The following is a 27,553-nucleotide window of genomic DNA, read 5'->3' on the forward strand; positions in this document are numbered from 1 at the left end:
AGTGTATTTATAATGGTGAGATGTGACCTTCTGTGGGTAAGATAAGTTAGTTATCTTATCTTATCTTATCTCTTGTTGAGGTCAGCTTATCTTCCATGGAACCGCCCTTGTCTTTGTCGGCTTGGGCTGCCTTTGGATCTGGGTCGTATTCCTTGAGTTGGGCCCTTCTTTGGGCTTTTCCTGTCGCTTTGGCTGACTTCTTCGTAAAGAAGTCGGTCCGCTTGACCTAAAGAGGTCGGTCACTTTGTTACTGAACATTCCGACTCGGTCATCTCGACCCAGGGTATGAACACCAACCTTTCATTTTTCGGACTAAAATCTAAGCATTTCCCCCGAACCATTGTAAGCCAATTCTTTGGGTCCGGGTTCACACTTTGATCATGGTTCTTGGTGATCCATGCATTGGCATAGAACTCTTGAACCATTAAGATTCCGACTTGTTGAATGGGGTGGGTAAGAATATCCCAACCTCTTCTTCGGATCTCATGTCGGATCTCCGGATATTCACTCTTTTTGAGTTTGAAAGGGACCTCGGGGGTCACCTTCTTCATGGCCACAACTTCATAGAAGTGGTTTTGATGCACCCTTGAGATGAATCTTTCCATCTCCCATGACTCGGAGGTGGAAGCTTTTGCCTTTCCTTTCCTCTTTCTAGAGGTTTCTCCGGTCTTAGGTGCCATAAATGGTTATGGAAAAACAAAAAGCAACGCTTTTACCACACAAAACTTAGAAGGTTTGCTCGTCCTCGAGCAAAAGAGGAAAGAAAAGAGTAGAAGAAGAGGAAATAGAGGAGATGGAGGGGGAGAAGTAGTGTTTAGGTTGTGCGAAAATGAAGGAGTGAAGTAGGGTTTATATAGGGGTGGAGAGAGGGGTTGGGTTCGGCCATTATGGGTGGGTTTGGGAGGGAAAGTGGTTTGAATTTGGATGGTGGGGTAGGTGGGGTTTTATGAAGGATGGATGTGAGTGGTAAATAGAATGGTGGGATTTGATAGGTGAGGGGTTTTTTTGGGGAAGAGGTATTGAGGTGATTGGTGAATGGGTGAAGAAGAGAGAGAGTGGTGGGGTAGGTGGGGATCCTGTGGGGTCCACAGATCCTGAGGTGTCAAGGATAGCTCATCCCTGCACCAAGTGGCGTGTAAAACTCCCTTTCTGCCAATCCTGGCGTTAAACGCCGGGCTGCTGCCCTTTTCTGGCGTTAAACTCCAGTCTGGTGCCCCTTTCTGGCGTTAAACGCCAGTCTGGTGCCCCTTTTTGGCGTTAAACGCCCAGAATGGTGCCAGACTGTGCGTTAAACGCCCATTTGCTGCCCTTACTGGCATTTAAATGCCAGCAAGCTTTTCCTCTAGGGTGTGCTATTTTTCTTTCTGTTTTTTATTCTGTTTTTGCTTTTTCAATTGTTTTTGTGACTTCACATGATCATCAACCTATAGAAAACATAAAATAACAATGGAAAATGGATAAATATAACATTGGGTTGCCTCCCAAGAAGCGCTTCTTTAATGTCAGTAGCTTGACAGTGGGCCCTCATGGAGCCTCACAAATGTTCAGAGTAATGTTGGAACCTTCCAACACCAAACATAGAGTTTGAATGTGGGGGTTCAACACCAAACTTAGAATTTGGTTGTGGCCTCCCAACACCAAACTTAGAGTTTGACTGTGGGGGCTCTGTTTGACTGTGTTTTGAGAGAAGCTCTTCATTCTTCCTCTCCATGGTGACAGAGGGATATCCTTGAGCCTTAAACACAAAGGATTATTTATTCACTTGAATGATCAATTCTCCTCTGTCAACATCAATCACAGCCTTTGCTGTGGCTAGGAAGGGTCTACCAAGGATGATGGATTCATCCATGCACTTCCCAGTCTCTAGGACTATGAAATCAGTAGGGATGTGTTCATACCCTGGGTCGAGCTGTCCAACCCGGGATGTTCTACAGACAAAGCGACCGACCTCTTCAGGTCAGGACAACCCGACCTCTTTTCAAAGAGCTCAGCCAAATCATAGGAAAGCCCAAACAAAGGGCCCAAACAGAGGAACACGTCCCAAATCCAAGGGCAGCCTAAGCCCATAGAGATAAAGGCGGTTCCCTTAAAGATGACCTCACTTAAAGATAAGATAAAGATAAGATAAGATAACTAACTTATCTTATCCACAGAAGGCCACATCTCACCATTATAAATACACTGGAGCACCTAGGTATAACTCATACTCTGATTCTACTCAATACCTGCTTAATACCATTGCTGACTTAAGCATCAGAGTCCCTTGCAGGTACCCCCCACCCTCCGGGGACGAAGGATCAGCAGCACTTTCAAGTGTCACAAGTCGGACGCACAAGCTCCGGCGACTATATACCCGCCAGACACATCGGCTCCGACCAACGCAGAAGATCTCGACCGAGATCGACCTATAGTTTCAGGTAACCCCCGGAACAGGATGTAATGGTCTTCAATCATTACCAGAACATCCTCTACAAGTCCATAAGCTTGTTTTCATGAATTGTCTGCCATCTCTAGTGAGATTCTTGCAGCTTGTACCTCAAAGATCCCTAGCTTCTCCATTACAGAGAGAGGCATGAGGTTTATGCTTGATCCTAGGTCACACAGAGCCTTCTCGAAGGTCATGGTGTCTAATGTACATGGTATTGAGAACTTCCCAGGGTCCTGTCTCTTTTGAGGTAATCTCTTCCTAGTCAAGTCATCCAGTTCTTTGGTGAGCAAAGGGGGTTCATCCTTCCAAGTCTCATTACCAAATAACTTGTCATTTAGCTTCATGATTGCTCCAAGGTACTTAGCAACTCTCTCTTCAGTGACATCTTCGTCCTCTTTAGAGGAAGAATACTCATCAGAGCTCATGAATGGCAGAAGTAAATCCAATGGAATCTCTATGGTCTCAGCGTGAGCCTCAGATTCCCATGGTTCCTCATTAGGGAACTCATTGGAGGCCAGTGGACGTCCATTGAGGTCTTCTTCAGTGGCGATCACTGTCTATTCCTCCTCTCCAAATTCGGCCATGTTGATGGCCTTACACTCTCCTTTTGGATTCTCTTTTGTATTGCTTGGAAGAGTACTAGGAGGGAGTTCAGTAACTTTCTTACTCAGCTGACCCACTTGTGCCTCCAAGTTTCTAATAGAGGACCTTGTTTCAGTCATGAAACTTTGAGTGGTTTTGATTAGATCAGATACCATGGTTGCTAAGTCAGAGTGGCTCTGCTTAGAATTCTCTGTCTGTTGCTGAGAAGATGATGGAAAAGGCTTGCCATTGCTAAACCTGTTTCTTCCACCATTATTATTGTTGAAACCTTGTTGAGGTCTCTGTTGATCCTTCCATGAGAGATTTGGATGATTTCTCCATGAAGGATTATAGGTGTTTCCATAGGGTTCCCCATGTAATTCACCTTTTCCATTGATGGGTTCTCAGGATCATAAGCTTCTTCTTCAGATGAAGCGTCCTTAGTACTGCCTGGTGCAGCTTGCATTCCAGACAAACTTTGAAAAATCATATTGACTTGCTGAGTCAATATTTTGTTCTGAGCCAATATGGCATTCAGAGTATCAATCTCAAGAACTCCTTTCTTCTGATTCGTCCCATTGTTCACAGGATTCCTTTCAGAAGTGTACATGAATTTGTTATTTGCAACCATTTCAATGAGTTCATGAGCTTCTGCAGGCATCTTCTTCAGATGAAGAGATCCTCCAGCAGAGCTGTCCAATGACATCTTGGACAGTTCAGACAGACCATCATAGAAGATACCTATAATGCTCCATTCAGAAAGCATGTCAGAAGGACACTTTCTGATCAATTGTTTGTATCTTTCCCAAGCTTCATAGAGGGATTCACCTTCCTTCTGTCTGAAGGTTTGGACTTCCACTCTAAGCTTACTCAATTTTTGAAGTGGAAGGAACTTTGCCAAGAAGGCATTGACTAGCTTTTTCCAAGAGTTCAGGCTTTCTTTAGGTTGTGAGTCCAACCATATCCTAGCTCTGTCTCTTACAGCAAAAGGGAATAGCATAAGTCTGTAGACCTCAGGGTCAACCCCATTGGTCTTGACAGTGTCACAGATTTGCAAGAATTCAGCTAAAAACTGATGAGGATCTTCCAATGGAAGTCCATGGAACTTGCAATTCTGTTGCATTAGAGAAACTAATTGAGGCTTAAGCTCGAAGTTGTTTGCTCCAACGGCAGGGATAGAGATTCTTCTCCCATAGAAGTCGGGAGTAGGTGCAGTAAAGTCACCCAGCACCTTCCTTGCATTGTTGGCATTGTTGTTGTTTTCGGCTGCCATGTCTTCTTCTTGTTTGAAGATTTTTGTTAGGTCCTCTACAGAGAGTAGTGCTTTAGCTTCTCTTAGCTTTCGCTTCAAGGTCCTTTCAGGTTCAGGGTCAGCCTCAACAAGAATACTTTTGTCTTTGCTCCTATTCATATGAAAGAGAAGAGAACAAGAAAATATGGAATCCTCTATGTCACAGTATAGAGATTCCTTGAGATGTCAGAGGAAAAGAAGAATAGAAGGAGGAGGTAGAAGAAGAAGAATTCGAACTTATCAAGAGAGATAGAGTTCGAATTGTTGATAGTGGAGGAGTGTTAGTCCTTAAATAGAAGGATGTGAGAAGAGGGGAAGAATTTTCGAAAATAAATTAAAAGATTTTGAAGAAATTTTTAAAAAATTGAAGAATGATTTTTGAAAATTAACGTTGGGAAAGAAATAAAGTGATTTCTAAAAAAGATTTTGAAATTAGAAATCAAAAATATTGAAAATTATTTGGAAAAAGATGTGATTAAGAAGATATGATTGAAGAGTTATGGTTTTAAAAAGATATGATTGAAAAGATATGATTGAGAAACAATTTAAAAAGATTTAATTTTTAAAATTAATGACTTGGCTAACAAGAAATTTAAAGGATATGATTCAAACATTCAACCTTTCTTAACGGAAAAGGCAACATACTTGAAATGTTGAATCAAATCATTAATTGTAGGCAAGTATTTTTGAGAATGGAAAGAAATTGATTTTGAAAATATATGATTGAAAAGATATGGTTCGAAAAAGATTTGATTTTGAAAAATTATGAAAACTTGAAAAAAAATTTGAATTAAAAACAAAATCTTCCCTCTTGTATCATCCTGGCGTTAAACGCCCAGAATGGTATCCATTTTGGCGTTAACCATTCTGGGCGTTTAACGCCCAAAATGCTACCTTTTTGGGCGTTAAACGCCCAGCCAGGTACCATGGCTGGCGTTTAAACGCCGGTTTTCCTTCTTCACTGGGCATTTTGAACGCCCAGCTTTTTCTGTGTAATTCCTCTGCTGCATGTTCTGAATCTTCAATTCTCTGTATTATTGACTTGAAAAGACACAAATAAATTTTTTTTTTAATTTTTAATGATGAGGAATAATCAAAATGCCACTAAGATCAAATAAACAATGCATGCAAGACACCAAACTTAGAAGTTTGTATACTATTGAAACTAACAAATTGAGAATGCATATGAGAAACAACAAAACACTCAAGACAAGAGAATTTAAAGACCAGAGCAAGGAAATCATCAAGAACAATTTGAAGATCAATAAAGAACATAATGCATGTAATTTTTGAAAATTAGAAGAATAAAGACATGCAATTGACACAAAACTTAAAATTAGACACTAGACTCAAACAAGAAACATAAAAATATTTTTGATTTTAAGATTTTATAAATTTTTTGTGCTTTTTCGAAAATTGAGTGGAAAAGAAAAACAAGGGTTCCAAAATTCTTAATGAGAATTCCAGGAATCATTGCAATGCTAGTCTAAGACTCCGGTCCAGGAATTAGACATGGCTTCACAGCCAGCCAAGCTTTTAGTGAAAGCTCCGGTCTAAAACACTAGACATGGCTAATGGCCAGCCAAGCTTTAGCAGATCATTGCTCACAACAGCAAAATTGATAGAAATCAACAAGCTCTTGTGATGATAAGTTGAAACCTCGGTCCAAAAGATTAGACATGGCTTCATAGCCAGCCATACTTCAACAAATCATCGTGAAACTCTAGAATCCATTCTTAAAAACATTGAAGAACAAAATAGAAATATTTTTTTGTATTTTTGAAAAATTTTCGAAAAGTAAAAAGCTTAAACATAAAATAAAATTACCTAATCTAAGCAACAAGATGAACCGTCAGTTGTCCAAACTCAAACAATCCCCGGCAACGGCGCCAAAATCTTGGTGCACAAAATTGTGATCATCAATGGCGCCATCAACATGGTACGCTCAATTGCAATCTCAACTCTTTATCACAACTTCGCACAACTAACCAGCAAGTGCACTGGGTCGTCCAAGTAATAAACCTTATGCGAGTAAGGGTGGATCCCACGGAGATTGTTGGTATGAAGCAAGCTATGGTCATCTTGTAAATCTAAGTCAGACAGATTCAAATGGTTATGGCAGATTGATAATTAAAAGATGAATAAAACATAAAATAAAGATAGAGATACTTATGTAATTCATTGGTGAGAATTTCAGATAAGCGTTTGGAGATGCTTTGTCCCTTCCGTCTCTCTGCTTTCTTGCTGTCTTTATCCAATCCTTCTTACCCCTTTCCATGGAAAGCTGTATGTTGGGCATCACTGTTATCAATGGCTATAGTCCCATCCTCTTAGTGAAAATGTTCAACATGCTCTGTCAAAGCACGGCTATTCATCTGTCGGTTCTCGATCATGTCGGAATAGAATCCAGTGATTCTTTTGTGTCTGTCACTAACGCCCCACAATCGCGAGTTTGAAGCTCGTCACAGTCATTCAATCCCTGAATCCTACTCAAAATACCACAGACAAGGTTTAGACCTTCTGGATTCTCAAGAATGGCCGCCAATTGATTCTAGCTTATACCACGAAGATTCTGATTAAGGAATCCAAGAGATATCCACTCAATCTAAGGTAGAACAAAGGTGGTTGTCAAGCACACGTTCATAGGTGAGAATAATGATGAGTGTCACGGATCATCACATTCATCAAGTTGAGGAACAAGTAATATCTTAGAAAAAGAATAAGCTGAATTGAATAGAAGAACAATAGTAATTGCATTAATACTGGAGGTACAGCAGAGCTCCACACCTTAATCTATGATTTGTAGAAATTCTACAATTGAAAATACATAAGAACAAGGTCTAGGCATGGCCGAATGGCCAGCCTCCCAAAGAGGGTTCAATCATAAAAACATGATCAAAAGATGATCCGAAGATTGAAAAATTCTTTAAATACAATAGCAGAAGGTCCTATTTATAGAGAACTAGTAGCCTAGGGTTTACAGAAATGAGTAAATGACGTAAAAATCCACTTTCGGACCCACTTGGTATGTGCTTGGGCTGAGCACTGAAGCTTCCATGTGTAGAGACTTTTCTTGGAGTTAAACGCTAGCTTTTGTGCCAGTTTGGGCGTTTAACTCCCACTTTTGTGCCAGTTCCGGCGTTTAACGCGGGAATTCTGAAGCTGACTTGAAACGCCTGTTTGGGCCATCAAATCTCGGACAAAGTATAAACTATTATATATTGCTGGAAAGCCCCGGATGTCTAATTTCCAACGAAATTGAGAGAATGCCAATTGGGCTTCTGTAGCTCCAGAAAATCCACTTCGAGTGTAGGGAGGTCAGAGTCCAACAGCATCTGCAGCCCTTTTCAGCCTCTGAATCAGATTTTTGCTCAGGTCCCTCAATTTCAGCCAGAAAATACCTGAAATCATAGAAAAACACACAAACTCATAGTAAAGTCCAGAAAAGTGAATTTTAAATAAAAACTAATAAAAATATAATAAAAACTAACTAAAACATACTAAAAGCATACTAAAAATAATGCCAAAAAGCGTATAAATTATCCGCTCATCATTTACCATGCTAGGTTTATCACTGTGATGCATGTTTTCTGGTTTTCTTTCGACCTTATGTATGCTTTTGGGTGGATTTCCTGGTAGTTTGGTGCTTTTAGGGCTTCGCATGTTGCCGCTGCTTTCTGAACTGCTGTTTTGAAAAAAGTTGTTCCTTTGATGACTTTTATCCTATTGGTAGTTTTCTTTGATAGAGACGATGATTTTTTTATGACTTTTCTTTGATTTTCGTCTTTTTTTTCTCGGGACGTTGCTTGTTGGAAGAGGGTTATTTTCTTTGCTAAGAGTTTTATTGGGATGTTAGCCTTTGTAGATTTTTTTTGAGCCTTTACTCTGTCACTGCCTCCAAAGGATGCCCTTGGACCTCGATGTGCGTCTTGGGGTCTTCCTTTTACTGTGTGTATGCTTGAAGTCATGCTGTCCGAGTTGTTTCTATATTACCTGAGCTTGTTTTTGGGTTAGTAATTTGTTTTGTTTTCTTTATTTGTAGGATTAGTTGGCCATGTCTTCTCGCAAAAATATTGTCGAGGCGTCTTCTAAGGTTCCTGAGGGGATGTCCGACTAGTTGGACTCCCTTGTGTTTCTGTGTGTATCTCTAGCTAACACGGAATTTTGTGTGGAGCTTAGGAAACATCATCAAATATGCAGTAGTGAGAATCAAGAAAGCAACTATGAGTTGGTAGCACCTGATTCTGACGAAAGGATATGCTTTCCTGTTCTGACCCAGGGGGAGCGTCCCTTCTTTTATGCATATGATTTCTTTTTTAGCCAGATGAACATTACCTTTCCCTTTACTTGTTTTGAGACCGACCTGTTATGGTCTTGTAATGTAGCCCCATCTTAGCTTCATTTGAATTCTTGGGGTTTCATTAAGATTTTTCAGTTGGTTTGTCATGAATTTGGTGTTACGCCCTCTTTAACTCTTTTTCTGTATCTGTTTGTGTTGACCAAGCCTGGAACTACCAAAAAGAAAGCTTCTTGGATTTCTTTTAGGTCGGCCCAAGGGCACAAGGCTTTTTCCATGTATGATGAGTCTTTATGAGATTTTAAGAATTACTTCTTTAAGATCCGAGCTGTTGAAGGAGCTCGTCCTTTCTTTTTGGATGAGAATGGCGAGCCTCGTTTCCCTATAGAATTGCAGAGGAATGTAGTGGTATCTAGGTATACCTGGGAAATTGGTGGACGAAATTGTGATCACTTGTTCTTTTGTGCCTTTTGGCATCATTGTGAAATTATTCCTTTTAGAAATTGACCTTCCTTCACAACTCCGTTCAACTAACCAGCAAGTGTACTGGGTCGTCCAAGTAATAACCTTACGTGAGTAAGGGTCGAATCCACAGAGATTGTTGGTATGAAGCAAGCTATGGTCACCTTGCAGATCTCAGTTAGGGAGATTAAAATTGGATTATGGGTTTAAATAAAATAGAAAATAAATAATAGAAAGGATAGAAATACTTATGTAGATTCATTGGTAGGAATTTCAGATAAGCGGAATGGAGATGCTGTAGAGCTCTCGGACGCCTGCTATCCCACTGCTTCTACTCAATTCTTCTTACTCCTTTCCATGGCAAGCTTTGTATAGGGGTTCACCATCAACTGTGGCTACTTTCATTCCTCACGGGGAAATATCCTATGCGGCTGTCACTCGCACAGCTAACCAGTCTGGAGGCATCACCCATGGTTGATAGCTACATCCCATCCTCGCAGTGAAAGCTAATGCACGCACTCTGTCACAGTACGGCCAATCACCGGTTGGTTCCCGCTCCTACTGGAATAGAATCCCTCTTTTGCGTTTGTCACTAACGCCCAGCAGGTTAAAGTTTGAAGCACGTCACAGTCATTCATGAACGGAATCCTACTCGGAATACCACAGACAAGGTGAGACTTTCCGGATTCCCAGGATCCTACTCGGAACACCACAGACAAGGTTGGACTTTCCGGATCCAGACAAATGCCGCCATCTATCTAGCTTATACCACGAAGATTCTGTTGGGGAATCTAAGAGATACACATTCAAGCTTGTGGTGCATGTAGAACGGAAGTGGTTGTCAATCACGCGCATTCATGAGTGAGAATGATAATGAGGGTTATCTAACTCATCATCATTCATCATGTTCTTGAGTACGAATGAATATCTTGGAATAAGAATAAGATAGAGAATTGAATAAAAGAAAATAGAACTTCATTAATCTTTGAGGTACAGCAGAGCTCCACACCCTTAATCTATGGTGTGCAGAAACTCCACCGTTGAAAATACATAAGCAAAGGGTCCAGGCATGGCCGAATGGCCAGCCCCCTAAACGTGATCAATGATCTCCTAAGATGAAGAATAAACAAAACTGAGACCAAAGATGTCTACTACATTAGTAAATCATCCTATTTATAATAAACTAGCTCCTAGGGTTTACATGAGTAAGTAATTGATGCATAAATCCACTTCCGGGGCCCACTTGGTGTGTGCTTGGGCTGAGCTTGATCTATCCACGAGCAGAGGCTTCTCTTGGAGTTGAATTTCGAGTTATGATGTGCTTTGGGCGTTCAACTCCGGATCATGACGTTTTTCTGGCGTTTAACTCCAGAAAGGAGCATGAACTTGGCGTTTAACGCCAAGTTACGTCGTCAATCTTCGAATAAAGCATGGACTATTATATATTGCTGGAAAGCCCTGGATGTCTACTTTCCAACGCCGTTGAGAGCGCGCCATTTAGAGTTCTGTAGCTCCAGAAAATCCATTTCGAGTGCAGGGAGGTCAGAATCCAACAGCATCAGCAGTCCTTTTGTCAGCCTTTTTCAGAGTTTTGCTCAAATCCCTCAATTTCAGTCAGAATTTACCTGAAATCACAGAAAAACACACAAACTCATAGTAAAGTCCAGAAATGTGAATTTAACATAAAAACTAAGGAAAAACATCCCTAAAAGTAGCTTAAACTTACTAAAAACTATGTAAAAACAATGCCAAAAAGCGTATAAATTATCCGCTCATCACAACACCAAACTTAAATTGTTGCTTGTCCCCAAGCAACTGAAAATCAAATAGGATAAAAAGAAGAGAATATACTATAAATTCAGAAATATCAATGAATATTAATTTAATTACATGAGCGGGACTTGTAGCTTTTTGCTTCTGAACAGTTTTGGCATCTCACTTTTTCCTTTGAAATTCAGAGTGATTGGTATCTCTAGGAACTTAGAATTTGGGATAGTGTTATTGACTTTCCTAGTTAAGCATGTTGATTCTTGAACACAGCTACTTTTGAGTCTTGGCTGTGGCCCTAAGCACTTTGTTTTCCAGTATTACCACCGGATACATAAATGCCACAGACACATAACTGGGTGAACCTTTACAGATTGTGACTTAGCTTTGCTAAAGTCCCCAGTTAGTGGTGTCCAGAGCTCTTAAGCACACTCTTTTGCTTGGGATCACGACTTTAACCATTCAGTCTCAAGCTTTTCACTTGGACCTTCATGACACAAGCACATGGTTAGGGACAGCTTTGATTTAGCCGCTTAGGCCTGGATTTTATTTCCTTGGGCCCTCCTATCCATTGATGCTCAAAGCCTTGGATCCTTTTTTTACCCTTGCCTTTTGGTTTTAAGGGCTATTGGCTTTTTCTATTGCTCCTTCTTTTTCTATATACTCTTTTTAGATCTTTTTTTTTTTCACTGCTTTTTCTTGCTTCAAGAATCAATTTAATGATGTTTTTCAGATCATCAATAACATTTCTCTTTGTTCATCATTCTTTCAAGAGCCAACAATTTTAACACTCATAAACAACAATATCCAAAGACATATGCACTGTTCATTCATTCATTCAGAAAACAAAAAGTATTGTCACCACATCAATATAATTAAATTAAATTCACTAATAAATTCAAAATTCATGTACTTCTTGTTCTTTTGAATTAAAACATTTTTCTTTTAAGAGAGGTGAAGGATTAATGGATTTTATTCATAGCTTTAAAGCATGGTTACATACTAATGATCATGAAATAAAGACACAAAACATAGATAAACACAATAATTAAAAACCGAAAACAGAAAGAAATAAAGAACAAGGAATGAATCCACCTCTTAGTGGCGTCTTCTTCTTGAAGGACCAATGATGTTCTTCAACTCTTCTATGTCCCTTCCTTGCCTTTGTTGCTCCTCCCTCATTGCTCTTTGATCTTCTCTTATTTCTTGGAGAGTGAGGGCGTGTTCATGGTGTTCCACCCTTAGTTGTTCCACATTATGGCTCAAATCTTCCAAGGAGGTATTAAGTTGCTCCCAATAGTTGTTGGGAGGAAAGTGCATTTGAGGCATTTGTTGATGGTGAACCTCCTCTTGTTCTCCTTGAGGGCCGTGAGGAACTTCCCTTGTTTGCTCCATCCTTTTCTTGGTGATGGGCTTGTCTTCTTCTATGGAGGCATCTCCATCTATGATAACTCCGGCTGAATAACATAGATGGCATATGAGGTGGGGGAAGGCTAGCCGTGCCATGTATGAAGGCTTGTCAGCTATTTTGTAGAGTTCATTGGATATGACTTCATGAACCTCTACCTCCTCTCCAATCATGATGCTGTGAATCATGATGGCCCGATCCACAGTAACTTCAGATCGGTTGCTTGTAGGGATGATGGATCTTTGGATGAACTCCAACCATCCTCTAGCTACAGGCTTGAGGTCCAGCCTTCTTAGTTGGACTGGATTACCTTTGGAGTCCATTCTCCATTGGGCGCCTTCCACACAAATGTCCCTAAGGACTTGGTCCAACCTTTGATCAAAGTTGACCCTTCTAGTGTAGGGGTGTTCATCACCTTGCATCATAGGCAAATGAAACGCCAACCTCACATTTTCCGGACTAAAATCCAAGTATTTCCCCCTAACCATGGTGATATAGTTTTTCGGACTTGGGTTCATACCTTGGTCATGGTTTCTAGTGATCCATGCATTGGCATAGAACTCTTGAACCATTAAAATTCCAACTTGTTGTATGGGGTTGGCTATGACTTCCCAACCTCTTCTTTGAATTTCAAGTCGGATTTCTGGATACTCATTCTTCTTGAGTTTGAAAGGGACCTCATGGATCACTTTCTTCTTTGCCACAACATCATAGAAGTGGTCTTGATGGCTTTTGGAGATGAATCTATCCTTCTCCCATGACTCGGAAGTGGAAGCTTTTGCCTTCCCTTTTCCTTTTCTTGAGGAGACTCCGGTCTTGGGTGCCATTGATGGTGAATGAAAAACAAAAAGCTTAGGCTTTTTACCACACCAAACTTAAAATTTGCTTGTCCCCAAGCAAAAAGAAAAGAAGAGTAGAAGAAGAAGAAGAAAATATGGTAGAGAAGGAGAAGAGAGGGTTCGGCTATGTGGGAGAATGTGGGTTTGAGTTGTGTGAAAATGTAAAAGAAAAGAAGGGTATTTATAGGGAGAGGGGAGGGTATAGGTTCGGCCATATTGGGTGGGAAAGGGTGGGAAATTGAATTTGAAAGTAGTGGGGGTAGGTGGGGTGTATGGGGAAGAGGGGTTGATGTGAATGGTGAATGGGGAAGTTGGGAAGAGGAATTGAGGTGATTGGTGAAGGGTGTTGGGAAGTGTGACATTGAGAATGATATTTGGATTAGGAGAGTGTGAATAGGATTAAAAGAAATGTGGTAGGTGGGGATCCTGTGGGGTCCACAGATCCTGAGGTGAGGATCCTGTGGGGTCCACAGATCCTGAGGTGAAAACAAATACCATTCCTTCACCATATAGGCATGTAACATGCCTTCATGCATCATTCTGGCGTTCAAACGCCCATTGGTGCATGTTCTGGGCGTTCAACGCCCATGTAATGCATGTTTCTGGCGTTGAACGCCAGTTTCATGCTTGTTCCTGGCGTTCAGCGCCAGTTTGTCCTCTCTGTGCACCATCCTGGCGTTTAACGCCAGGTTGTTGCTTGTTTTGGGCATTCAGCGCCAGAATGGTGCTCTGTTCTGGCGTTGAACGCCGGCCAGATGCACCTTCTGGGCGTTGAACGCCAGCCCGTGCGTGCTCCAGGGTGAAAAATTTTTTTCTTCTGTTTTTGACTCTGTTTTTAATTTTTTTTTATTTTTTCGTGATTCCTCATGATCATGTACCTAATAAAACACAAAAATAACAAAGAAACAAAATAAAATAAAATTAGATAAATAAAATTGGGTTGCCTCCCAACAAGCGCTTCTTTAATGTCAATAGCTTGACAGTGGCTCTCATGGAACCACAAGGTGATCAGGTCAATGTTAGTGTATAGTCCCAACACCAAACTTAGAGTTTGGATATGGGGTTTGAACACCAAACTTAGAGTTTGGTTGTGGCCTCACAACACCAAACTTAGAGTTTGACTGTGTGGGCTCTTCTTGACTCTGAACTGAGAGAAGCTCTTCATGCTTACTCTCTTTTGTCACAGAGGGATGGCCATGTGCCTGAAACACAAGGTAGTCCCCATTCAATTGAAGGACTAACTCACCTCTGTTGACATCTATCACAGCTCTTGCTGTGGCTAGGAAAGGTCTTCCTAGGATGATGCATTCATCATCTTCCTTCCTAGTGTCTAGGATTATGAAATCAGTAGGGATGTAAAGGCCTTCAACTTTTACTAGCACGTCCTCTACTAATCCATAAGCTTGTCTCACTGACTTGTCTGCCAGTTGTAATGAGAACAAGGCAGGTTGTACCTCAATGATCCCCAGCTTCTCCATTACAGAGAGTGGCATAAGGTTTATCCCTGACCCAGATCACATAGAGCTTTTTCAAAGCTCATGGTGCCTATGGTGCAAGGTATTAGAAACTTGCCAGGATCTTGTCTCTTTTGAGGTAGAGTTCTCTGAATCCAAGTATCTAGTTCACTAATGAGCAAGGGAGGTTTACTTTCCCAAGTCTCATTACCAAACAGCTTGGCATTCAGCTTCATGATAGCTCCTAGATATAGAGCAGCTTGCTCTCCAGTCACATCTTCATCCTCTTCAGAGGATGAATATTCTTTAGAGCTCATGAATGGCAGAAGGAGATTTAATGGAATCTCTATGGTCTCTAGATGAGCCTCAGATTCCTTTGGATCCTTAATAGGAAACTCCTTCTTGCTTAAGGGACGTCCCAGGAGGTCTTCCTCCTTAGGATTTTCGTCCTCCTCCTCCCTAGTGCATTCGGCCTCTTTGATTAAATCAATGGCCTTGCACTCTCCTTTTGGATTTCTTCAGTATTGCTTGGGAGAGTACTGGGAGGGGTTTCAATAACTTTCTTACTCAGCTGGCCCACTTGTGCCTCCAAATTTCTAATGGAGGATCTTGTTTCATTCATGAAACTGAAAGTGGCCTTTGACAGATCAGAGACTATGTTGGCTAAATTAGAATTGTTTTGTCCAGAGTTCTCTGTCTGTTGTTGAGAAGATGATGGATATGGCTTACTATTATTCAGCCTTGCACGTCCACCATTGTTAAACCTTGTTGAGGTTTTTGTTGATCCTTCCAGGAGAAATTCGGATGATTCTTCCATGATGAGTTATAGGTGTTTCCATAAGGTTCACCTAAGTAATTAACCTCTGCCATAGCAGGGTTTTCAGGATCATAAGCTTCTTCAGAAGCTGCCTCTCTAGCACTGTTGGATGCATGTTGCAATCCATTCAGATTTTGAGAGATTATGTTGACCTGTTGAGTCAACATTTTGTTCTGAGCCAGTATGGCATTCAGAGCATCAATTTCAAGAACTCCTTCTTCTGAGGTACCCATTATTCACGGAATTCCTCTCAGAGGTGTACATGAACTGGTTGTTTGCAACCATGTCAATGAGTTCTTGAGCCTCTTCAGGCGTTTTCTTCAGGTGAATAGATCCACCTGCAGAATGGTCCAATGACATTTTCGAAAATTCAGAGAGACCATAATAGAATATATCTAATATGGTCCATTCTGAAAACATGTCAGATGGACATCTTTTAGTCAGCTGCTTGTATCTTTCCCAAGCTTCATAGAGGGATTCACCATCTTTTTGTTTGAAGGTTTGAACATCCACTCTCAGCTTGCTCAGCTTTTGAGGAGGAAAGAATTTATCTAAGAATGCAGTGACAAGCTTATCCCATGAGTCCAGGCTATCCTTGGGTTGAGAATCCAACCACACTCTAGCTCTGTCTCTTACAGCAAAAGGGAAAAGCATGAGTCTGTAGACTTCAGGATCAACTCCATTCGTCTTTACAGTCTCACAGATCTGCAAGAATTCAGTTAAAAACTGATAGGGATCTTCAGATGGAAGTCCATAAAACTTGCAGTTTTGTTGCATTAAAGCAACTAGTTGAGGCTTAAGCTCAAAGTTATTGGCTCCAATGGCAGGAATGGAGATGCTTCTTCCATCAAACTTGGATGTTGGCTTTGTGAAATCACCAAGCATTCTCCTTGCATTATTATTATTTTCGGCCATCACCTCTTGTGCTAATGTTTCTGAAAGGTTGTTTCTGGATTGTTGTAATTTAGCTTCTCTTAATTTTCTCTTCAGAGTCCTTTCAGGTTCTGGATCAATTTCAACAAGAGTGCCTTTATCCTTGTTCCTGCTCATATGAAAGAGAAGAAAACAAGAAAAGAAAAAGGAATCCTCTATGTCACAGTACAGAGATTCCTTTATGTTAGTAGAAAAAGAAAGGGGGTAGAAGAATGAAGAATGGATTCGGTTTTATGGATGAAGAGAGGTGAAGAGAAGTGTTAGTAATTAAATAATTAAATAGAAGAAGAAAAGAGAAGAGGGATTTCGAAAATAATTTTGAAAAAGAGTTAGTGTTTTTCGAAAATATTAAAATTAAACATGAAGCAATTAATTAATTAAAAAGAATTTTTGAAAAAGAGAGAGATATTTTCGAAAATAGAAGAGGGAGAAGTAGTTAGGTGGTTTTGAAAAAGATAAGAAACAAACAAAAGTTAGTTAGTTGATTGAAAAGAATTGAAATCAAATTTTGAAAAAGATAGGAAGATAAGAAGTTAGATAAGATATTTTGAAATCAAATTTTGAAAAAGATAAAATTTTTGAAAAAGATGAGATAAAGATAAAATAAAAGTTTTAAGAAAAGATATTTGAAAAAGATTTAATTTTTAAAAAGACTTAACTAACAAGAAACTTACAAGATAAGATTCTAGAAGTTAAAGATTGAAACTTTCTTAACAAGAAAGTAACAAACTTCAAATTTTTGAACCAATCACATTAATTGTTAGCTAATTTTCGAAAATTAGATAAAAAGATAAGAAAAAGATTTTGAAAATATTTTGAAAAATAATTTTTGAAATTTTCGAAAATTATATAAAAAATGAAAAAGATATGATTTTTGAAAAAGATTTTGAAAAGATAAGATTTTTAAAATTGAAATTTTGACTTGACTTGTAAGAAACAACTAATTTTGAAAATATTTGACCAAGTCAACCCAAAAATTTCGAAATTTTTGGAGGGAAATGAGGAAAAGATATTTTTGATTTTTAAATTTTTAAAGAAAAACACAAAAATGACCCAAAACATGAAAATTTTGGATCAAGACACAAGATGCATGCAAGAATGCTATGAATGTCAAGATGAACACCAAGAACACTTTGAAGATCATGATGAACATCAAGAACATAATTTTGAAAAATTTTTAATGCAAAGAAATCATGCAAGACACCAAACTTAAAAAAATTTTTAATGCATGGAAAATATGAATGCAAAAATGCACATGAAAAACAACAAACAACACAAAACAAGAAATCATCAAGATCAAACAAGAGGACTTATCAAGAACAACTTGAAGATCATGAAGAACACTATGAATGCATGAATTTTTGAAAAATGCAAGAATTTTTTAAAAGCATGCAATTGACACCAAACTTAAAAATTAACACAAGACTTAAACAAGAAACACAAAATATTTTTGATTTTTATGATTTTCTAATTTTTTTGTATTTTTATTATTTTTTCGAAAATAAAGTTTAAAAACACGAAAAATAAAAGAAAAATTTTTGAAAAAGATTTTTGAAAAGAAAAGTACCTAATCTGAGCAACAAGATGAACCGTCAGTTGTCCATACTCGAACAATCCCCGGCAACGGCGCCAAAAACTTGGTGGACGAAATTGTGATCACTTGTTCTTTTGTGCCTTTTGGCATCATTGTGAAATTATTCCTTTTAGAAATTGACCTTCCTTCACAACTCCGTTCAACTAACCAGCAAGTGTACTGGGTCGTCCAAGTAATAACCTTACGTGAGTAAGGGTCGAATCCACAGAGATTGTTGGTATGAGCAAGCTATGGTCACCTTGCAGATCTCAGTTAGGGAGATTAAAATTGGATTATGGGTTTAAATAAAATAGAAAATAAATAATAGAAAGGATAGAAATACTTATGTAGATTCATTGGTAGGAATTTCAGATAAGCGGAATGGAGATGCTGTAGAGCTCTCGGACGCCTGCTATCCCACTGCTTCTACTCAATTCTTCTTACTCCTTTCCATGGCAAGCTTTGTATAGGGGTTCACCATCAACTGTGGCTACTTTCATTCCTCACGGGGAAATATCCTATGCGGCTGTCACTCGCACAGCTAACCAGTCTGGAGGCATCACCCATGGTTGATAGCTACATCCCATCCTCGCAGTGAAAGCTAATGCACGCACTCTGTCACAGTACGGCCAATCACCGGTTGGTTCCCGCTCCTACTGGAATAGAATCCCTCTTTTGCGTTTGTCACTAACGCCCAGCAGGTTAAAGTTTGAAGCACGTCACAGTCATTCATGAACGGAATCCTACTCGGAATACCACAGACAAGGTGAGACTTTCCGGATTCCCAGGATCCTACTCGGAACACCACAGACAAGGTTGGACTTTCCGGATCCAGACAAATGCCGCCATCTATCTAGCTTATACCACGAAGATTCTGTTGGGGAATCTAAGAGATACACATTCAAGCTTGTGGTGCATGTAGAACGGAAGTGGTTGTCAATCACGCGCGTTCATGAGTGAGAATGATAATGAGGGTTATCTAACTCATCATCATTCATCATGTTCTTGAGTACGAATGAATATCTTGGAATAAGAATAAGATAGAGAATTGAATAAAAGAAAATAGAACTTCATTAATCTTTGAGGTACAGCAGAGCTCCACACCCTTAATCTATGGTGTGCAGAAACTCCACCGTTGAAAATACATAAGCAAAGGGTCCAGGCATGGCCGAATGGCCAGCCCCCTAAACGTGATCAATGATCTCCTAAGATGAAGAATAAAACAAAACTGAGACCAAAGATGTCTACTACATTAGTAAATCATCCTATTTATAATAAACTAGCTCCTAGGGTTTACATGAGTAAGTAATTGATGCATAAATCCACTTCCGGGGCCCACTTGGTGTGTGCTTGGGCTGAGCTTGATCTATCCACGAGCAGAGGCTTCTCTTGGAGTTGAATTTCGAGTTATGATGTGCTTTGGGCGTTCAACTCCGGATCATGACGTTTTTCTGGCGTTTAACTCCAGAAAGGAGCATGAACTTGGCGTTTAACGCCAAGTTACGTCGTCAATCTTCGAATAAAGCATGGACTATTATATATTGCTGGAAAGCCCTGGATGTCTACTTTCCAACGCCGTTGAGAGCGCGCCATTTAGAGTTCTGTAGCTCCAGAAAATCCATTTCGAGTGCAGGGAGGTCAGAATCCAACAGCATCAGCAGTCCTTTTGTCAGCCTTTTTCAGAGTTTTGCTCAAATCCCTCAATTTCAGTCAGAATTTACCTGAAATCACAGAAAAATACACAAACTCATAGTAAAGTCCAGAAATGTGAATTTAACATAAAAACTAAGGAAAACATCCCTAAAAGTAGCTTAAACTTACTAAAAACTATGTAAAAACAATGCCAAAAAGCGTATAAATTATCCGCTCATCACAACACCAAACTTAAATTGTTGCTTGTCCCCAAGCAACTGAAAATCAAATAGGATAAAAAGAAGAGAATATACTATAAATTCAGAAATATCAATGAATATTAATTTAATTACATGAGCGGGACTTGTAGCTTTTTGCTTCTGAACAGTTTTGGCATCTCACTTTTTCCTTTGAAATTCAGAGTGATTGGTATCTCTAGGAACTTAGAATTTGGGATAGTGTTATTGACTTTCCTAGTTAAGCATGTTGATTCTTGAACACAGCTACTTTTGAGTCTTGGCTGTGGCCCTAAGCACTTTGTTTTCCAGTATTACCACCGGATACATAAATGCCACAGACACATAACTGGGTGAACCTTTACAGATTGTGACTTAGCTTTGCTAAAGTCCCCAGTTAGTGGTGTCCAGAGCTCTTAAGCACACTCTTTTGCTTGGGATCACGACTTTAACCATTCAGTCTCAAGCTTTTCACTTGGACCTTCATGACACAAGCACATGGTTAGGGACAGCTTTGATTTAGCCGCTTAGGCCTGGATTTTATTTCCTTGGGCCCTCCTATCCATTGATGCTCAAAGCCTTGGATCCTTTTTTTACCCTTGCCTTTTGGTTTTAAGGGCTATTGGCTTTTTCTATTGCTCCTTCTTTTTCTATATACTCTTTTAGATCTTTTTTTTTTCACTGCTTTTTCTTGCTTCAAGAATCAATTTAATGATGTTTTTCAGATCATCAATAACATTTCTCTTTGTTCATCATTCTTTCAAGAGCCAACAATTTTAACACTCATAAACAACAATATCCAAAGACATATGCACTGTTCATTCATTCATTCAGAAAACAAAAAGTATTGTCACCACATCATAATTAAATTAAATTCACTAATAAATTCAAAATTCATGTACTTCTTGTTCTTTTGAATTAAAACATTTTTCTTTTAAGAGAGGTGAAGGATTAATGGATTTTATTCATAGCTTTAAAGCATGGTTACATACTAATGATCATGAAATAAAGACACAAAACATAGATAAACACAATAATTAAAAACCGAAAACAGAAAGAAATAAAGAACAAGGAATGAATCCACCTCTTAGTGGCGTCTTCTTCTTGAAGGACCAATGATGTTCTTCAACTCTTCTATGTCCCTTCCTTGCCTTTGTTGCTCCTCCCTCATTGCTCTTTGATCTTCTCTTATTTCTTGGAGAGTGAGGGCGTGTTCATGGTGTTCCACCCTTAGTTGTTCCACATTATGGCTCAAATCTTCCAAGGAGGTATTAAGTTGCTCCCAATAGTTGTTGGGAGGAAAGTGCATTTGAGGCATTTGTTGATGGTGAACCTCCTCTTGTTCTCCTTGAGGGCCGTGAGGAACTTCCCTTGTTTGCTCCATCCTTTTCTTGGTGATGGGCTTGTCTTCTTCTATGGAGGCATCTCCATCTATGATAACTCCGGCTGAATAACATAGATGGCATATGAGGTGGGGGAAGGCTAGCCGTGCCATGTATGAAGGCTTGTCAGCTATTTTGTAGAGTTCATTGGATATGACTTCATGAACCTCTACCTCCTCTCCAATCATGATGCTGTGAATCATGATGGCCCGATCCACAGTAACTTCAGATCGGTTGCTTGTAGGGATGATGGATCTTTGGATGAACTCCAACCATCCTCTAGCTACAGGCTTGAGGTCCAGCCTTCTTAGTTGGACTTGATTACCTTTGGAGTCCATTCTCCATTGGGCGCCTTCCACACAAATGTCCCTAAGGACTTGGTCCAACCTTTGATCAAAGTTGACCCTTCTAGTGTAGGGGTGTTCATCACCTTGCATCATAGGCAAATGAAACGCCAACCTCACATTTTCCGGACTAAAATCCAAGTATTTCCCCCTAACCATGGTGATATAGTTTTTCGGACTTGGGTTCATACCTTGGTCATGGTTTCTAGTGATCCATGCATTGGCATAGAACTCTTGAACCATTAAAATTCCAACTTGTTGTATGGGGTTGGCTATGACTTCCCAACCTCTTCTTTGAATTTCAAGTCGGATTTCTGGATACTCATTCTTCTTGAGTTTGAAAGGGACCTCATGGATCACTTTCTTCTTTGCCACAACATCATAGAAGTGGTCTTGATGGCTTTTGGAGATGAATCTCTCCTTCTCCCATGACTCGGAAGTGGAAGCTTTTGCCTTCCCTTTTCCTTTTCTTGAGGAGACTCCGGTCTTGGGTGCCATTGATGGTGAATGAAAAACAAAAAGCTTAGGCTTTTTACCACACCAAACTTAAAATTTGCTTGTCCCCAAGCAAAAAGAAAAGAAGAGTAGAAGAAGAAGAAGAAATATGGTAGAGAAGGAGAAGAGAGGGTTCGGCTATGTGGGAGAATGTGGGTTTGAGTTGTGTGAAAATGTAAAAGAAAAGAAGGGTATTTATAGGGAGAGGGGAGGGTATAGGTTCGGCCATATTGGGTGGGAAAGGGTGGGAAATTGAATTTGAAAGTAGTGGGGGTAGGTGGGGTGTATGGGGAAGAGGGGTTGATGTGAATGGTGAATGGGAAGTTGGGAAGAGGAATTGAGGTGATTGGTGAAGGGTGTTGGGAAGTGTGACATTGAGATATTTGGATTAGGAGAGTGTGAATAGGATTAAAAGAAATGTGGTAGGTGGGGATCCTGTGGGGTCCACAGATCCTGAGGTGAGGATCCTGTGGGGTCCACAGATCCTGAGGTGAAAACAAATACCATTCCTTCACCATATAGGCATGTAACATGCCTTCATGCATCATTCTGGCGTTCAAACGCCCATTGGTGCATGTTCTGGGCGTTCAACGCCCATGTAATGCATGTTTCTGGCGTTGAACGCCAGTTTCATGCTTGTTCCTGGCGTTCAGCGCCAGTTTGTCCTCTCTGTGCACCATCCTGGCGTTTAACGCCAGGTTGTTGCTTGTTATGGGCGTTCAGCGCCAGAATGGTGCTCTGTTCTGGCGTTGAACGCCGGCCAGATGCACCTTCTGGGCGTTGAACGCCAGCCCGTGCGTGCTCCAGGGTGAAAAATTTTTTTCTTCTGTTTTTGACTCTGTTTTTAATTTTTTTTTATTTTTTCGTGATTCCTCATGATCATGTACCTAATAAAACACAAAAATAACAAAGAAACAAAATAAAATAAAATTAGATAAATAAAATTGGGTTGCCTCCCAACAAGCGCTTCTTTAATGTCAATAGCTTGACAGTGGCTCTCATGGAACCACAAGGTGATCAGGTCAATGTTAGTGTATAGTCCCAACACCAAACTTAGAGTTTGGATATGGGGTTTGAACACCAAACTTAGAGTTTGGTTGTGGCCTCACAACACCAAACTTAGAGTTTGACTGTGTGGGCTCTTCTTGACTCTGAACTGAGAGAAGCTCTTCATGCTTACTCTCTTTTGTCACAGAGGGATGGCCATGTGCCTGAAACACAAGGTAGTCCCCATTCAATTGAAGGACTAACTCACCTCTGTTGACATCTATCACAGCTCTTGCTGTGGCTAGGAAAGGTCTTCCTAGGATGATGCATTCATCATCTTCCTTCCTAGTGTCTAGGATTATGAAATCAGTAGGGATGTAAAGGCCTTCAACCTTTACTAGCACGTCCTCTACTAATCCATAAGCTTGTCTCACTGACTTGTCTGCCAGTTGTAATGAGAACAAGGCAGGTTGTACCTCAATGATCCCCAGCTTCTCCATTACAGAGAGTGGCATAAGGTTTATCCCTGACCCCAGATCACATAGAGCTTTTTCAAAGCTCATGGTGCCTATGGTGCAAGGTATTAGAAACTTGCCAGGATCTTGTCTCTTTTGAGGTAGAGTTCTCTGAATCCAAGTATCTAGTTCACTAATGAGCAAGGGAGGTTTACTTTCCCAAGTCTCATTACCAAACAGCTTGGCATTCAGCTTCATGATAGCTCCTAGATATAGAGCAGCTTGCTCTCCAGTCACATCTTCATCCTCTTCAGAGGATGAATATTCTTTAGAGCTCATGAATGGCAGAAGGAGATTTAATGGAATCTCTATGGTCTCTAGATGAGCCTCAGATTCCTTTGGATCCTTAATAGGAAACTCCTTCTTGCTTAAGGGACGTCCCAGGAGGTCTTCCTCCTTAGGATTTTCGTCCTCCTCCTCCCTAGTGCATTCGGCCTCTTTGATTAAATCAATGGCCTTGCACTCTCCTTTTGGATTTTCTTCAGTATTGCTTGGGAGAGTACTGGGAGGGGTTTCAATAACTTTCTTACTCAGCTGGCCCACTTGTGCCTCCAAATTTCTAATGGAGGATCTTGTTTCATTCATGAAACTGGAAGTGGCCTTTGACAGATCAGAGACTATGTTGGCTAAATTAGAATTGTTTTGTCCAGAGTTCTCTGTCTGTTGTTGAGAAGATGATGGATATGGCTTACTATTATTCAGCCTTGCACGTCCACCATTGTTAAAACCTTGTTGAGGTTTTTGTTGATCCTTCCAGGAGAAATTCGGATGATTCTTCCATGATGAGTTATAGGTGTTTCCATAAGGTTCACCTAAGTAATTAACCTCTGCCATGGCAGGGTTTTCAGGATCATAAGCTTCTTCAGAAGCTGCCTCTCTAGCACTGTTGGATGCATGTTGCAATCCATTCAGATTTTGAGAGATTATGTTGACCTGTTGAGTCAACATTTTGTTCTGAGCCAGTATGGCATTCAGAGCATCAATTTCAAGAACTCCTTTCTTCTGAGGTACCCCATTATTCACGGAATTCCTCTCAGAGGTGTACATGAACTGGTTGTTTGCAACCATGTCAATGAGTTCTTGAGCCTCTTCAGGCGTTTTCTTCAGGTGAATAGATCCACCTGCAGAATGGTCCAATGACATTTTCGAAAATTCAGAGAGACCATAATAGAATATATCTAATATGGTCCATTCTGAAAACATGTCAGATGGACATCTTTTAGTCAGCTGCTTGTATCTTTCCCAAGCTTCATAGAGGGATTCACCATCTTTTTGTTTGAAGGTTTGAACATCCACTCTCAGCTTGCTCAGCTTTTGAGGAGGAAAGAATTTATCTAAGAATGCAGTGACAAGCTTATCCCATGAGTCCAGGCTATCCTTGGGTTGAGAATCCAACCACACTCTAGCTCTGTCTCTTACAGCAAAAGGGAAAAGCATGAGTCTGTAGACTTCAGGATCAACTCCATTCGTCTTTACAGTCTCACAGATCTGCAAGAATTCAGTTAAAAACTGATAGGGATCTTCAGATGGAAATCCATAAAACTTGCAGTTTTGTTGCATTAAAGCAACTAGTTGAGGCTTAAGCTCAAAGTTATTGGCTCCAATGGCAGGAATGGAGATGCTTCTTCCATCAAACTTGGATGTTGGCTTTGTGAAATCACCAAGCATTCTCCTTGCATTATTATTATTTTCGGCCATCACCTCTTGTGCTAATGTTTCTGAAAGGTTGTTTCTGGATTGTTGTAATTTAGCTTCTCTTAATTTTCTCTTCAGAGTCCTTTCAGGTTCTGGATCAATTTCAACAAGAGTGCCTTTATCCTTGTTCCTGCTCATATGAAAGAGAAGAAAACAAGAAAAGAAAAAGGAATCCTCTATGTCACAGTACAGAGATTCCTTTATGTTAGTAGAAAAAGAAAGGGGGGTAGAAGAATGAAGAATGGATTCGGTTTTATGGATGAAGAGAGGTGAAGAGAAGTGTTAGTAATTAAATAATTAAATAGAAGAAGAAAAGAGAAGAGGGATTTCGAAAATAATTTTGAAAAAGAGTTAGTGTTTTTCGAAAATATTAAAATTAAAACATGAAGCAATTAATTAATTAAAAAGAATTTTTGAAAAAGAGAGAGATATTTTCGAAAATAGAAGAGGGAGAAGTAGGTAGGTGGTTTTGAAAAAGATAAGAAACAAACAAAAAGTTAGTTAGTTGATTGAAAAAGAATTGAAATCAAATTTTGAAAAAGATAGGAAGATAAGAAGTTAGATAAGATATTTTGAAATCAAATTTTGAAAAAGATAAAATTTTTGAAAAAGATGAGATAAAGATAAAATAAAAGTTTTAAGAAAAAGATATTTTGAAAAAGATTTAATTTTTAAAAAGACTTAACTAACAAGAAACTTACAAGATAAGATTCTAGAAGTTAAAGATTGAAACTTTCTTAACAAGAAAGTAACAAACTTCAAATTTTTGAACCAATCACATTAATTGTTAGCTAATTTTCGAAAATTAGATAAAAAGATAAGAAAAAGATTTTGAAAATATTTTGAAAAATAATTTTTGAAATTTTCGAAAATTATATAAAAAATGAAAAAGATATGATTTTTGAAAAAGATTTTGAAAAGATAAGATTTTTAAAATTGAAATTTTGACTTGACTTGTAAGAAACAACTAATTTTGAAAATATTTGACCAAGTCAACCCAAAAATTTCGAAATTTTTGGAGGGAAATGAGGAAAAGATATTTTTGATTTTTAAATTTTTAAAGAAAAACACAAAAATGACCCAAAACATGAAAATTTTGGATCAAGACACAAGATGCATGCAAGAATGCTATGAATGTCAAGATGAACACCAAGAACACTTTGAAGATCATGATGAACATCAAGAACATAATTTTGAAAAATTTTTAATGCAAAGAAATCATGCAAGACACCAAAGTTAAAAAAATTTTTAATGCATGGAAAATATGAATGCAAAAATGCACATGAAAAACAACAAACAACACAAAACAAGAAATCATCAAGATCAAACAAGAGGACTTATCAAGAACAACTTGAAGATCATGAAGAACACTATGAATGCATGAATTTTCGAAAAATGCAAGAATTTTTTAAAAGCATGCAATTGACACCAAACTTAAAAATTAACACAAGACTTAAACAAGAAACACAAAATATTTTTGATTTTTATGATTTTCTAATTTTTTTGTATTTTTATTATTATTTTTCGAAAATAAAGTTTAAAAACACGAAAAATAAAAGAAAAATTTTTGAAAAAGATTTTTGAAAAGAAAAGTACCTAATCTGAGCAACAAGATGAACCGTCAGTTGTCCATACTCGAACAATCCCCGGCAACGGCGCCAAAAACTTGGTGGACGAAATTGTGATCACTTGTTCTTTTGTGCCTTTTGGCATCATTGTGAAATTATTCCTTTTAGAAATTGACCTTCCTTCACAACTCCGTTCAACTAACCAGCAAGTGTACTGGGTCGTCCAAGTAATAACCTTACGTGAGTAAGGGTCGAATCCACAGAGATTGTTGGTATGAAGCAAGCTATGGTCACCTTGCAGATCTCAGTTAGGGAGATTAAAATTGGATTATGGGTTTAAATAAAATAGAAAATAAATAATAGAAAGGATAGAAATACTTATGTAGATTCATTGGTAGGAATTTCAGATAAGCGGAATGGAGATGCTGTAGAGCTCTCGGACGCCTGCTATCCCACTGCTTCTACTCAATTCTTCTTACTCCTTTCCATGGCAAGCTTTGTATAGGGGTTCACCATCAACTGTGGCTACTTTCATTCCTCACGGGGAAATATCCTATGCGGCTGTCACTCGCACAGCTAACCAGTCTGGAGGCATCACCCATGGTTGATAGCTACATCCCATCCTCGCAGTGAAAGCTAATGCACGCACTCTGTCACAGTACGGCCAATCACCGGTTGGTTCCCGCTCCTACTGGAATAGAATCCCTCTTTTGCGTTTGTCACTAACGCCCAGCAGGTTAAAGTTTGAAGCACGTCACAGTCATTCATGAACGGAATCCTACTCGGAATACCACAGACAAGGTGAGACTTTCCGGATTCCCAGGATCCTACTCGGAACACCACAGACA

The 27,553-nt window shown here is 39.4% G+C and overlaps 1 non-coding gene across 1 annotated transcript; it reads left to right on the top strand.

The window, feature by feature from the left end:
- The first annotated feature begins 3,770 nt into the window (after positions 1 to 3,770).
- LOC130950092 (small nucleolar RNA R71) lies at positions 3,771 to 3,878 on the top strand. Its single transcript, XR_009073521.1, has one exon. It is a non-coding gene; the product is annotated as a small nucleolar RNA R71 (small nucleolar RNA).
- The last annotated feature ends 23,675 nt before the right edge of the window (positions 3,879 to 27,553 follow it).

The sequence above is a fragment of the Arachis stenosperma genome, chromosome 1 (assembly GCF_014773155.1).
Source record: "Arachis stenosperma cultivar V10309 chromosome 1, arast.V10309.gnm1.PFL2, whole genome shotgun sequence".
Lineage (NCBI taxonomy): Eukaryota > Viridiplantae > Streptophyta > Magnoliopsida > Fabales > Fabaceae > Arachis > Arachis stenosperma.